This window comes from Xyrauchen texanus, chromosome 23 (genome assembly GCF_025860055.1).
Source record: "Xyrauchen texanus isolate HMW12.3.18 chromosome 23, RBS_HiC_50CHRs, whole genome shotgun sequence".
NCBI lineage: Eukaryota > Metazoa > Chordata > Actinopteri > Cypriniformes > Catostomidae > Xyrauchen > Xyrauchen texanus.
In genome coordinates, this window is record NC_068298.1 from 13012859 (window position 1) to 13026908 (window position 14050).

The following is a 14050-nucleotide window of genomic DNA, read 5'->3' on the forward strand; positions in this document are numbered from 1 at the left end:
TTTTTGGTCACCATTTTCTCGCATTGTATGGACCTACAGCACTGAGATATTCTTCTAAAAATCTTTGTTTGCATTTTGCAGAAGAAAGTCATACACATCTGGGATGGCATCAGGTTCACGGTCATCCTCCACCGTATTCTCCCGTTAACGTTCTTGGGAAGGAGTGCATGTAAACACGCTCAGCGAAAGACACGGATGTAAACACAGTGACGGTGCGCAATTGGAATTTCAATATCAATCTCACAAAATAAGACTGCTGACAAAGAACAAGCATAATAGTATAAACAAAACAGTTGTATGCATCATCAACAGTAAAATGAGAATTACTACATTAACAAATCAGAATAAATAATTGTGTTAAAACGGTTAAAAGGCCAGTAATATGGTGATGCTGCTCTTTGATGGTTCTCCATCTCTGATTGCATGACATTCCATCATAAAATAACGAGCAACATTAGTTAAGATGATCGTAAAAGTTTAAGTTGCAACATTATCGGGAAATCCAGCCACCTTCTGCTTTTGTGTACAGTTCAAGTCAGTAGTTTACATACATTTAGGTTGAAGTCATTAAAACTAATTTTTTAACTACTCCACAGATTTCATATTAGCAAATTATAGTCTTTAGGACATCTACTTCGTGCATGACAAGTAATTTCTCCAACAATTGTTTACAGACAGATTGTTTCACTTTTAATTGACTAAATCACAATTCCAGTGGGTCAGAAGTTTACATACACCAAGTTAACTGTGCCTTTAAGCAGCTTGTAAAATTCCAGAAAATAATGTCAAGCCTAATTTAGCTTCTGATAGAATAATTGGGAGTCAATTGGAGGTGTACCTGTGGATGTATTTTAAGGCCTGCCTTCAAACTCAGTGCATCTTTGATTGATATCATGGGAAAATCAAAAGACTCAGCCAAGACCTCAGAAAAAAAATTGTGGACCTCCACAAGTCTGGTTCATCCTTGTAAGCAATTTCCAAATAACTGAAGATACCACAGTCATCTGTACAAACAATAGTACGCAAGTTTCAACACCATGGGACCATGCATCAGGAGACACATTCTGTTTCCTACAGATGAACGCATTTTGGTGCAAATCTATCCCAGAACAATAGCAAAGGACCTTGTGAAGATGCTGGAGGACACAGGTAGACAAGTATCTATATCCACAGTAAAACAAGTCCTATATCGACATAACCTGAAAGGCTGCTCAGCGAGGAAGCAGCAACTGCTGCAAACCACCATAAAAAAGCCAGACTACAGTTTGCAAGTGCACATGGGGACAAAGATCTTCCTTTTTGGAGAATTATCCTCTGGTCTGATTAAACAAAAATAATACTGTTTGGCCATAATGACCATCATTATGTTTGGAGGAAAAAGGGTGAGGCTTGCAAGCCAAAGGACACCATCCCAACCGTGAAGCATGGGGTGGCAGCAAAATGTTGTGCGTGTGCTTTTATGCAGGAGGGACTGGTGCACTTCACAAAATAGATGGGATCATGAGAAAGGAAAAATGTGGATACATTGAAGCAACATCTCAAGACAACAGCCAGGAAGTTAAAGCTCAATCACAAATGGGTCTTCCAAATGGACAACGACCCCAAGCATACCTCCAAAGTTGTGGCAAAATGGCTTAAGAACAACATAGTCAAGATATTGGAATGGCCATCACAAAGCTCTGACCTCAATCCGACAGAACGTTTCTGGGCAGAACTGAAAAGCATGTGAGACCAAGGAGGCCTTCAAACATGACTCTGTTACACCGGTTATGTCTGGAGGAATGGCCAAAATTCAAGATCCTATCTGACCTAAGACAGTGACTTTTTTCCTAAGATTAAATATCAGGAATTGTGAAAACAGAGTTTAAATGTATTTGGCCAAGGTGTGTGTGTGTGTAAACTTCTGACTTCAACTATATATCTCATACTAAATTGTTTAAAAAATTCAAACAAAATCTAACATAAAGCAAAGGCAATCTAAATTATAATGTTATTTAGAGAAGATAAAAAGTTATTTTTTCCAATACCAACTGGGCCTATGTTAAAAAGTATTTGCTCCCTAGTTACTAAATCCCCAAATCTATGATACTGCATTCATAATGGGGTTCAGCTGGACTAGGCACACCAAAGCCTGATAACGGTCAGCTCTGTTCAATCAAATCAACATCTAAATAGAACTTTTTCAGCTGTATGATGTTGGCTAAAAGGTCTCACCCTGTAGCATACTATTCCAAGGTCAAAAGAAAGTCCAGAAATGAGGAAAAGGGTGATTGAAATACATCAGTCTGGTAAGGGTTACAACGCTATTTCAGTGAGAGCCATTATTACAAATGGAAAAAACTTGACACAATAGTGAACCTTCCCAGAAGTGGCCGACCTTCCAACATTCCTCCAAGAGCACAGCAACGACTCATCCATGAAGTCACAAAAAAAGCCACGGACAAAAGTGGGCAAAAATGTCATCCATGGAAGCTTGGTGGGGTGAAATTACTGCTAACCCAGAAGAACATTAAGACTCGTCTGAATTTTGCCAAAACACACCTTGATGATCCTCAAACTTTTTGGGAGAGTGTTCCGTGGACGGATGAGTTAAAAGTTGAACTGTTTGGAAGACAGGAGTCCTGTTAAATGTTGAGTAAATCAAACACAGACTTCAACAAAAAGAACATCATACCTTTGGCCAAGCATGGTGGTGGTAGTGTGATGGTGTGGGGACGCTTTGCTGCTTCAGGGTGACTAGCAATAACTGAGGGAAACATGAATTCTGCTCTCTACCAGAAAATCCTAAAGGAGAACATCCAGTCATCAGTCTGTAAGTTGAAGCTCAAGCGCAACTGGATAATGCAGCAAGACAATGATATAAAACATAGGAGTAAGTCTCCCTTTGAATGTCCCAAAAGATGCTAAATTAAAGTTTGAGTGGGCTAGTCAAAGTCCTGACTTGAACCCGATTGAGATGCTGTGGTAGAACCTTAAATGTGCAGTTCATGCTCAAAAACCCTCCAATGTGGCTGAACTAAAGCAGTTCTGCAAAGAGTGGGCAAAAATGCAACTGTGGTGGAAGACTGATCTCAAATCATCAGAAGTGTTTGATTGCAGATGTTGCTGCTAAAGGTGGCACAACCAGCTATTAGGTATGGGGCAGTTAGATTTTCACATGGGTGATATAGATATTGGATAATTTTTATGCTTCAATAAATATTATTTTATATATATATGAAAACTGTATTTTGTGTTTACTCAGGTTGCCTTTGTTTTATGTTGTATCTCATTTAAAGATCTAAAACAATTTAATATGAAAGATACACAAAAATAGAAGAAATCAAGATGGGGTAAATTCTTTTTCCACAGCACTGTACTTGCAGGCCAGAGAACAGAGATATTGCTGAAGCGCTATTTCTACAAGGTTCAGTAACAATCTCCAAAAACAGCAAGAGGGTAAACGATCCCAAAACACATGACTAGTATAAAAAAAAATGTGATCTCTAACATTTCCATCTCCACATAATTTCATGCACAGCCGAATGCAACGGTTTCAAGGGTGCTTCACATCTCCCCCACTAACTCTGAGAAGGTCATCGTGAATATCTTCAGACTGCATAAAGATAGATGATAAAAACTCGTGACACCATCTGAAATGCTCGATGATAAGGATCGATTTGTCGTGAAAACCAATGGAAGACGTTTGTTGAGAAGCAGAAATCTGTTACTGTGGTTTAAACCAGTGTTCCTGAAGACAGCCTCACATAGTTCCTGGTCTGAAAACCGACTGGCTGTCTACTCCAGACAGCATTTACTATCAACAAAAACAGTACACTAGGTTTTGGGACAAAGTAAAAGAGGCCAAAACGATGGGCAGATCACACAGTATCGAGACATACAGTAAAACACGCCACGACACGCACATCCTCACAAGAATGTAGCGAACCGTCACTTTCTTCATCTGTCCACGTATTGCTATTGAAGTACATACTACGTTATTTCATCTTTGTAAGGTTTTGAGGTAATTGTGAGCGGTCTTGACATTAAAACATACACAATTCCCTTTATTAGCTCAATAAAGGGCGGAAGCTAAGCTAAACTAGCCGCAACTTTGTCAGACAAGAGTTCAGAACACGGACACTCAAAAGCCCAATAACGGTTACTTTTGATTGAAAAAAGACCAGTTTATATAATTGTCGAAAATCCGTAAGGTATTGTTTTTAAACATGATTTTGTTGTTAAGTGTGTTTTTCTCTTTTGTGTACAAACTCACTGCTAGCTCGGTTGCTACTGAGCGAGTTAGTCGTTTACATTACAATTTTGCGGGTTTATCTTTTGCTGTACATCATTTAACCCAAATAATCCTCGCAACCTCAAATAACTGTCCCTTATCCTGTTTGAAGCACTCGAAATCTTGTTTTTAAAAACACAGATACGATTTTCCACGTGTTTACCTCACCTCGTTTGCACACACACATACACGCACAAAAACAGCAAGGAAACTTCAAGCACTTCTCAACACCCCCTTGCGGAAAAACCACCATCCCTGCCAGAATAAAGTTGTTAACTGACTGGGTAAATGTTTTTTTTTTTTATCGGCTAGATGTACTACCATTAGATTGCATACCTTTCATGAAACGGTGTAGCGTCTCTCGACCTTTGCTCTGGTTTACAGACACCGACATGTAGCAGAACTTTTCCCTTTTTTCCCGTCTCTTTCCCTCGTCTCTCTCTCCTCAGTCCTGGCGTCAAACAGGCTGGAGGCGAAGCACATCAGTGCATATCATTCCGCGCATTTGACAACCTCTTCAGCTCCACTAGCGAGGAGCTCCTTGCCAATTGATGCACTTGAGATTATCAAAAGGAAATGCAAAATGATAAATAAAGTATTGGATAGGTTTTGTGTGCTTTTGTTGGCCTGAAATGATTACACTTTCTCTGTAGTTGTTGTAAGATGCTTAATGTAAAAAAAAAAAAAAAAACATTCAGTGAGAGTAAATTGCTGTTCTAATTAGATCAGATGATAAAAACATACAAGTTATTGTGTTTAAATTAACTTTATTGTCTTACATTGCATTATTTAAAGGGATAAATTCTCTCATCATTTACTCACCCTAATGCCATCCCAGATGTGTAGAACTTTCTTCAGCAGAACAAGAACAATATTTCATCTCTGTAGTTCCATACAACGCAAGTGAATGGGTGCCAACATTTTGACACTCCAAAAAGCACACAAAGGCATCATAAAAGTAATCCATATGACTCCAGTTTTTAATGCATAATTTCAGAAGTAATGTGATAGATGTTGGTGAGAAACAGATCAATATTGAAGTCCTTTTTTGCTAGAAATTCTTCTCCCTGCCCAGCAGCGGGTGAAGACCGTGAATCACCAAAAATACAAGAGGAAGAAGGTGGAAGTTAAAGTGGAGACTGACTCAGTTGGGAAGAGATTTTATAGTAAAAAAGGACTTAAATATTTATCTGTTTCTCACCCACACATAGTATCATACATAGTATGACACTGATTTAAATTCTGGAGTCATATGAATTTCTTTTATGCTGACATGTGATTTTTGGAGCAAAATTTTGGCACCCATTCACTTGCATTGTATGGACCAAAAGAGCAGAGAAATACTTTTAAAAACTTTGGTGAGTAAATTATGAGAGAATTTTCGTTTTTGAGTGAACTATTCCTTTAAGTGTCCTAACCCCCTTATTCTTAGACAACTCAAATAAATATTGGTTCTGCTTTGCAGTCATTCAAATATGCCATTTTCACTCTTGTTATTTAGTATTTACTATTTAGACAGAAATAGAAACTGAAGATATGAACTAATGTTGTTATAATCATGATTTTAATGGTTATGTTTTCAATAGATAGAAATTATAACATATTATAATCACAAATAAGAAGAATATTAATGCAAACTGTTTTGCAACATAATCATTGAGAATGCAGTGTGTCCAAATACAATCTGATTTGATTAGTCTACATCTATTTTCTCCTATTTTTATAGATGTATTTTGTGTATTAGGTCTGTCTGCATGTTTAATAAATTTATTTCCAACACATTAGGTAGAACTAAAACTTTTCTATGGGGTGGCATGCAGACTATGAGGGGGTGGCAACACTAAAGCAAGCGTCCATAATTCTTATGGACCAAGCTTCATTGCGACAAGTACTAGTTCATAAATTGGAGTCACTATCAGATTATAAATGTCCATGAATTTGTGATACAACTGCATTTCCAAAGTAACCACATAATAACCATTTTGATAATGATCTGCCAACATAAAAAAAATCTCCAGAGCACCAAGACATTGCCTATTAAACACATCAACACATTTTAAATGTTCCTATGCTATGTGCAGCTCAGCATGTAAAGACACTGACTACCACCCCATGGAGTCGCAGGTCGAATCCAGGGAGTGCTGAGTGACTCCAGTCAGGCTTCCTAAGCAACCAATTGGCACCATTGCTAGGGTGTGTAGCTTCACGTTGGGTTAACCTCCTCGTGATCGCTATAATGTGGTTCTCACTCTCAGTGAGTTGTGCGTGGATGTCGCAGAGAATATCGTGAAGCCTCCACATGTGCTTGTAACGCGCTCAACAAGCCAAGTGATAAGATGCGTGGATTGACAGTCTTGGACGTGGAGGCAACTGAGATTTGTCGCCATTGAGGCGAGTCACTATGCCCCCTAGAGGGCATTGGGAATTTAGTATTTACTATTTTAATGAAACAAGATTGCATCTGTACATCAGTGGATGGATGTTACACTTTAACAATAAAATGCAATAAAGATGCAGAGCAGGGCTCGACATTAAAGCATTGTCATCCATGTACAATAAAGGCTATACATTATCACAATTTCATACCATTTCAATAGTCTGTAGTGAAATTTGACGATTCTCAATACCAACTTCAATACCACAACAAATAATAATACTAACTAATGTGCTAATTTGGAAGAATGGATTCAAGCTCTCAAGTAATTATTCACAAAACAATCAGTAATATAAATTACAATAAAAAAACAGCAATGAATAGAAAGATTAAAAATAATAGAACAAATACAAATTAAGAAAATTCAGTGCTTTTTTGACAGCTTTAGAAGTTTTTAACAGCAGCCATCAAGCATTCAAGTAAACATTCAGAATGAAATGCAACATAAAACTACTACTGGTCTTCACTTATGATCAGAATACATGAATACTTTTTAAAGTTACCCTGTCAAGATCAGCGAGATTTTTCTTGGTTGTTTGATTATTATAATGACACATTTTACAGCAGCAGCATGTCTATTATCTTACATTTATACTTACAAGCCCAACATTTTAATACAAATCTGCTTTTTTTTCTCCACCGTTTACATTCACTTTATAGTCATCACTGTCTGTGTTTACATGAATACCTTACCAAGACAGGCATTTTGATGAAATTTTGAAATTCATTTGACCGTTCAGGCGCACATTACCCAAAGCATTTTCACACACACGCACATGTTCAGCACACACGTATGTGCTACCTGTCAATCAAACAGGGCGCAGCTGTTACTAGAGTCAAGTAGTTTTTATTGTCGTTCAACCATATACAGTTAGTACAGTACACAATGAACCGAGACAACGTTCCTCCAGGACCATGGTGTTACATAAAACAACATAGGACAAACACAGAACCACATGAGACTACACAGACTAAATAACATACCTATAGAAAGTGCACATGCAAACGTGTGCAAAAAGTACAGGACAGTACAATAAATTACAAAAAATTAACAGGACAATAGGCACAGTGAGAGACCGTGCAGCCCCGACCAGTACACAGTAGTGCAAAAAGATGACGGTTTCTAAAAATGCCAAATGTAAACATAACATACTATGGGATGAGTGTTCTATGCACATAGCATTATTGAGGTAGCAGCAGATATAAAGTGAAATAATTAAAGTGCAATTCAGGACACGTGTGTGTGTGTGTGTGTCAGTCCAGTCTCTGAGTATTGAGGAGTCTGATGGCTTGGGGGAAGAAGCTGTTACACAGTCTGGCCATGAGGGCCCGAATGCTTCTGTGCCTCTTGCCAGATGGCAAGACGGTGAAGAGTTTGTGTGAGGGGTGTGAGGGGTCGTCCACAATGCTGGTTGCTTTGCGGATGCAGTGTTTTTTTGTAAATATCATTGATGGAGGGAAGAGAGACCCTGATGATCTTCTCAGCTGTCCTCACTATCCTCTGCAGGGCTTTGCGGTCCAAAAAAGTCCCAAACCAGGCAGTGATGCAGCTGCTCAGGATGCTCTCAATAGTCCCTCTATAGAATGTAGTGAGGATGGGAGATGTGCTTTCCTCAGCCTTTCGAAAAAAGTAGAGACACTGCTGGGGTTTCTTGGTAATAGAGCTGGTATTGAGGGACCAGTTGAGGTTCTCCGCCAGGTGAACAAGGAATTTGGTGATAGCTTGTGAATTATAAAATTACATTCTCTGGATTACTTCAAGCATCAGAATAAAAATGTGAACTTTCTTATAAGTGGCACAGGCCTAGGCCATCACAAATATTGCCGGTCATTTTTCGTTATTGATGTTTGTCGGGGAAGAAAAACTCTTTGACTTGCCCCTTCAAAAATCCACTTGTCCTGGACAAGCGTTAATGTTGAGCCCTGTGAGGAGATGAGAGTAGCGGAAACACATTTATTGACAGTTCTTTATATGAAAGAACAGCAAACTCCGAAATTCAGACAGCAACAACCACAAACTCTCCACTCCAGCAGCGGGAACCCGGAAAGCACCTGAGCACCCATGAACGAGATGACACTGTTCACGAACGACCATCTCCCATCACAAAACACAGCCATGAAATACAGTTTAGATAGGGAGGAAACACACTGCGCCCCATCAACAATCAGCACCTGGTTACCACTCACACACCTGAGAGCGATTAAGAGAGAGGGAGAGAAACAGTAAAAGACAAAAGACAACACACACACACACAGCCTGAAAAGGCCATCACAATGGGGGACACGGAAAAGAGCGCAAGCTGCATTAAAACAGCTGACTAAAAAAAACCCAATGATAATAGCCTACAAACACTTATCATAAATTCAAAATAACAAATTCCATCGCCGGATCGCCAGTCAAAACACACGGATGAAATAGAAACTCCAACTCAAGAACTGGAGATATTTCAGGTGGATTATACACATGCCTGAAGAAATCTAATTCAAAAAGTGACGTGGACGCGTCTCACCCATCTCTACCCATAATTGACAGTGATGTATCTAATAATCCTTCAGTGAATTTTTCACGTATTTGTCCAGGTGGTCATTGAGGAAATAAGCTCATCAACCCGCGAAAACCCAAACACTGTACACGCGCTGCAATAGTAGGTCGGCAATTGGTCGATGCTGTAATTGGCTGCTGCTGTAAACAATTATGTGATTGGTTGCTGCTGTAATCAGTCAATGGGACTGTAGTCATTTGTGAATGGGTGAGAGTTTAGGCAGTTTGATATGAATAAACCCTTACACAATGTAAAAATCAACAATAATGTACTTACATTTATGGTTAATACATTTTGATTATGCTGGGGTGACAGATGGAGTGGCAATGCTTTGCCACCCCGGTAGATCCGGTGTTCTGAGAAGTTGAATACCAACAATATATTTTTTAAAACAGACATCTAGCATTTACTTCGTTTTAACAATTATTTTTTTTTATTTTTTTAATGTTTTGTTTCTATTTATGTGTAAAATATTTACAAACAAACTAATTGGGTAAAGCGTCTTAACAGACCGTTACAAAATGAGTGAATACCCCGAAATAGGCGGAAGGATAGGCCTACAAATAGTTGCTGTGTGTTGCCTGAGCCGTCTTGATGTAGTGCTATGGTCACGTGACGTCACGCAATTTGGCTCCACACTGTCTGGCTTTTTAAACTTCAGTCGTCAAACAACCAATAGAGAGCGAGTGATTGCTTGCTCGTGCATACACTCGAGGTCATACAGTATATTCAGATTGACTAGTTTGCTAATATGTCTTGGCCGAATACAGATTAATTCGCAATATAATGTCCACAGAATAAAACAAAACAACGATCCATCTGTCTATCTATCTATCTATCTATCTATCTATCTATCTATCTATCTATCTGTCTATCTGTCTGTCTGTCTGTCTGTCTGTCTGTCAGCTTGACGCCTTTTTTAAAGATTCACACATATAAATTTCATAACAAATTCAAATTACAGTAATAAAACTTAAACATTTTATTAAAGATTAATCAATTCAATTTGATAGAACTTTGTTATGAAATTGAAATGTGTAAATCTTTCTATAATTTTTGGAGTGCTCTCATTATTATCAGTAATCTCTTGCATTAAGCTGCACCAATCCCTAGATCCTTCAAAAACAAACAAACAAACAAACAAACAAATAAAATAAAATATCTTCCAATGCAACCTCCATTGGTTGGATAAAACATGCATGCACATCCTGAGGAAATCACCAGGGGTCAGTCTTTCTCTTTAAATATCCTAGCTTGAGTTATGAAAATAATGCATTGCATTAAAATTGTCCTGAACATTTCTTGAAATCTATGCTTTAAATATCAGAACACATCATTGCATTGTTCTTATTTCACCTTGCCTTGGACAATATTGTTTGAACGACTGAAGACGCCTGAAGTGGCCTAACAAACAAAAGTACCAGAGGCCAGTTAATATATTAGAGTAAATATACCATTAGCTGAACCATTACTCTTCTTGAGCTAAGCAAACTGCTTTTGTGTAATTTAACATCATTACAGGAATGTTACCACAAAAGACGTTACAGGGGACAGATCCCGTCCACTATTTAGATTAGTAGTTAAATGAACATTTGTTTTGCAATGGTTTTCTCTTTAATTATGAAACAAACAGTGTGTTCACAGACTGATTTGTTTTTCCAAAAATACTTAATTGACATGTACATCTTGCATTCAAATGTCATGCTCAGAGACGCAAGCTCATCAACATCTGCAATAGTGCCCATTTGAAATAAAAAAAAATAATGATAATAAATGAACAAAATAAAAAAAAGTAAAAAAAGTACACATGTACAAATTTTTCTTCATTTTACGTTTATGGTAACGTTCTGTCTCAATGATTTTCTTCATGCTTTCAGAAGCTGTGAGGTTTATGGATACTGGAAACCTGGTTCAACAATCTGTTCTCATTGGGTGTCCTGCATGTGATATAAGGGAGCTATTGTGGGTCAAGCCCACACAGCAGAAGGCCAAATCAGAGGGCAACATGCATATGTTGTGCAGGCCATGCATGTTGTCAGAGTCATCCACCCCAAGCCCAAAACATCTGTGTCTGTCCATAAGCACAGAAGAAGGGCTTATTATTTTCTGTTTCACAGATCTGAACAGTTTGTCTCCTTTATGTCACTGCTTTCTTGAGCTAAGACTAAAACATATGCTGGTTTCTGTTACTGCAAACCTCTCCGTCAATGAAAACTAACTCACTCCATTGCTGGGCCTAAAACAACAGCTGCATGCAATATAAAGATTTAATTTGAACCGTATGACATGCATGAGATTACTGTCCTAAATCCAGTTTATGTCCAAATGAAAACTCTGACTTCACTCTTGACTTCTGACTTCAACTTACTTCTTAGTGTCTCCACGTATTTGTCTAAATACGTGTTGGATAGTGCTTTCTAGAGATCTATATAAACTAAAAGGACAGTTGTGGGTTTTGATGTATAGAGAGAGAAAAAACACATTTTGGGGTGTTAATGGCTGCACATGTGTTTCATATTAAAAAGTGCTTCACAAAAAGATATCCTGGAATAGCCATTTTTTAAGTGGACACTTGCAAAGACTAAGTTTGAAAACACTTTTGACTGAACTCATGAACTTAAAAACTTTCTCTAAAGGCGTATCGTAAAAGGCGTATGCTTGATATTACAGTTATTGACAAATACAATTGTGTCTACATATGAATTTCTTCACAGAACCATTTTTTTTGGTCAATGCCTAATTAACATAATTGTGTTATTTTATATATACATTTTGATTACTATTATACTAAAATCTGAAAAATAGTGATAATAAAGAATGAGTAAGTATGTGCAAATGTTTGATTGGTAGTGTAAACATTTATGTATTTATGTACAATTTAACATTTATATTAGACCTATTCATTTTGGTAAAACAGCTTCTTAAGTAATTAGCATTGCAAGGAAATCACCATTGATTTTGCCTGATTTATCAATGGTTTACAACAACTATTTAAAGGAATATGCTGGGTTCAGGTTAACTATGCAAGTTAAACTCAATCAACAGAATTTGTGGCATAATGTTCATTAACACAAAAAGTTGATTTTACTTTTTCTTTAAAAAGCTCAAATCTGGGGTTCAGTGAGGCACTTACAATGGGGCAAAATGAATAGGGCCAATTCATAAATGTCAAAATACTGACTATTTCTTTCAAAAGTATTGCCACAAGACATGTAAACATGCTTTCAGCATGATAAAAGTTATATCCAATTTTTACAACTTTGTTGTAAACGACTTAACATCAGTAACAAATAACTGGAAGTTCATTGGTCTAAAAAAGTTGTCTGCAGACAAAATGATGATTTAAACAACTTTTAAGCTCAAATAATACACAAGAATTAACAGAAGAATTAATGTAAGGGCTTTAATAAAGTTATAAGCTTCACATTTCTGCCATTAAACCCTCAAAAAATAAGCCCCTTTCACTTCCATTGTAGGTGCCTTACTGTCAAATCGATTTTTGCTTGATGTAAAGAAAAGGAGGGATGAGTCGAAATTAATTTTTGTGGAAATTAACATTATTCCACAAATGCTGTTGATTAACTTGTATTGAACCTGGAATATTCCTTGATCGAATGCAGGCTTCATTATTCTGCTTTGATCCTTAAAGGGATAATTCACCCAAAAATGTAAATTCTTTCATGATTTATTCACTCTCCTGCCATCCCAGATGTGTGACTTTTTCTGCTGAACACAAATGAAGATTTTTAGAAGAATATTTCAGCTCTGTAGGTCCACACAATACAAGTGAATTGGTTGCAAAATTTTGAACCCCCAAAATCCACATAAAGGAATCATAAAAGTAATCCATATGACTCCAATGGTTCAATCCATGTGTTGAGAATCGATATGATAGGTGAGGTGAGAAACAGATACATTTTTATTATAAATCCTCCTCCCATGCCCAGTAGGGGGCGATATGCATGAAGAATGCGTGAATCACCAAAAACAGGAGAAAGTGCAAGTGAAGGAAAAATAACTTAAATATTGGTCTGTTTCTCACCCACACCTATCCTATCATATCACTTCTGAAAATATGGATTTAACCACCACAGTCATCTGGAGAACTTTTATGCTGCCCTTATGTTGATTTTGGAGTTTTACAATTTTGGCACCCATTCACTTGCATTGTATGGACCACAACAGATATTCTTCTAAAAATCTTTGTGTTCAGCAGAGGAAAGAAAGTCATAAACATCTGGGATGGCATGAAGGTGAGTACATTATGAATTTTCCTTTTTGGGTGAACTAACCCTTTAAGTTAGACAAATGATCTTTAAAGGTCTCCTAGATATAATAAAGACTATTGGTCTAATAGTCTAATGGACTAATATTGGTCTATTTATTTTTAACAGTGTAGTTAAAAATGATTCTCCAAATGTTTTAGAGAGGAGATGAGGGCATCCTCAATATCTTCCAGCAAAATGACCTTTGCATGCTACATAATGCATCCTGTAATTACACACTAGATGAACTTGGCTGTGTTTGGCAGTTTGTCAGCAGGCTCAAGTAGCATTAAACCTCACTCCCCTCTGCGACAGTGTCTCACTCTGGGAGCAAAACACTGTTGGAATGTTTCATTCAGTACTCTGATCAGGCTGCTTGCTGTGAGGAGGGTACAGAGCACATATGTTTTCTACTGCGGCATCTAGAGACATCCCATCCCCCAGGACTGCTGAAGAGCACAGAAGCTCTGTTTACCATCCTCAACTGTTTCCAGAGTGTAACTGTGGTAATATAACAAGCACAGTAAAACAAAAT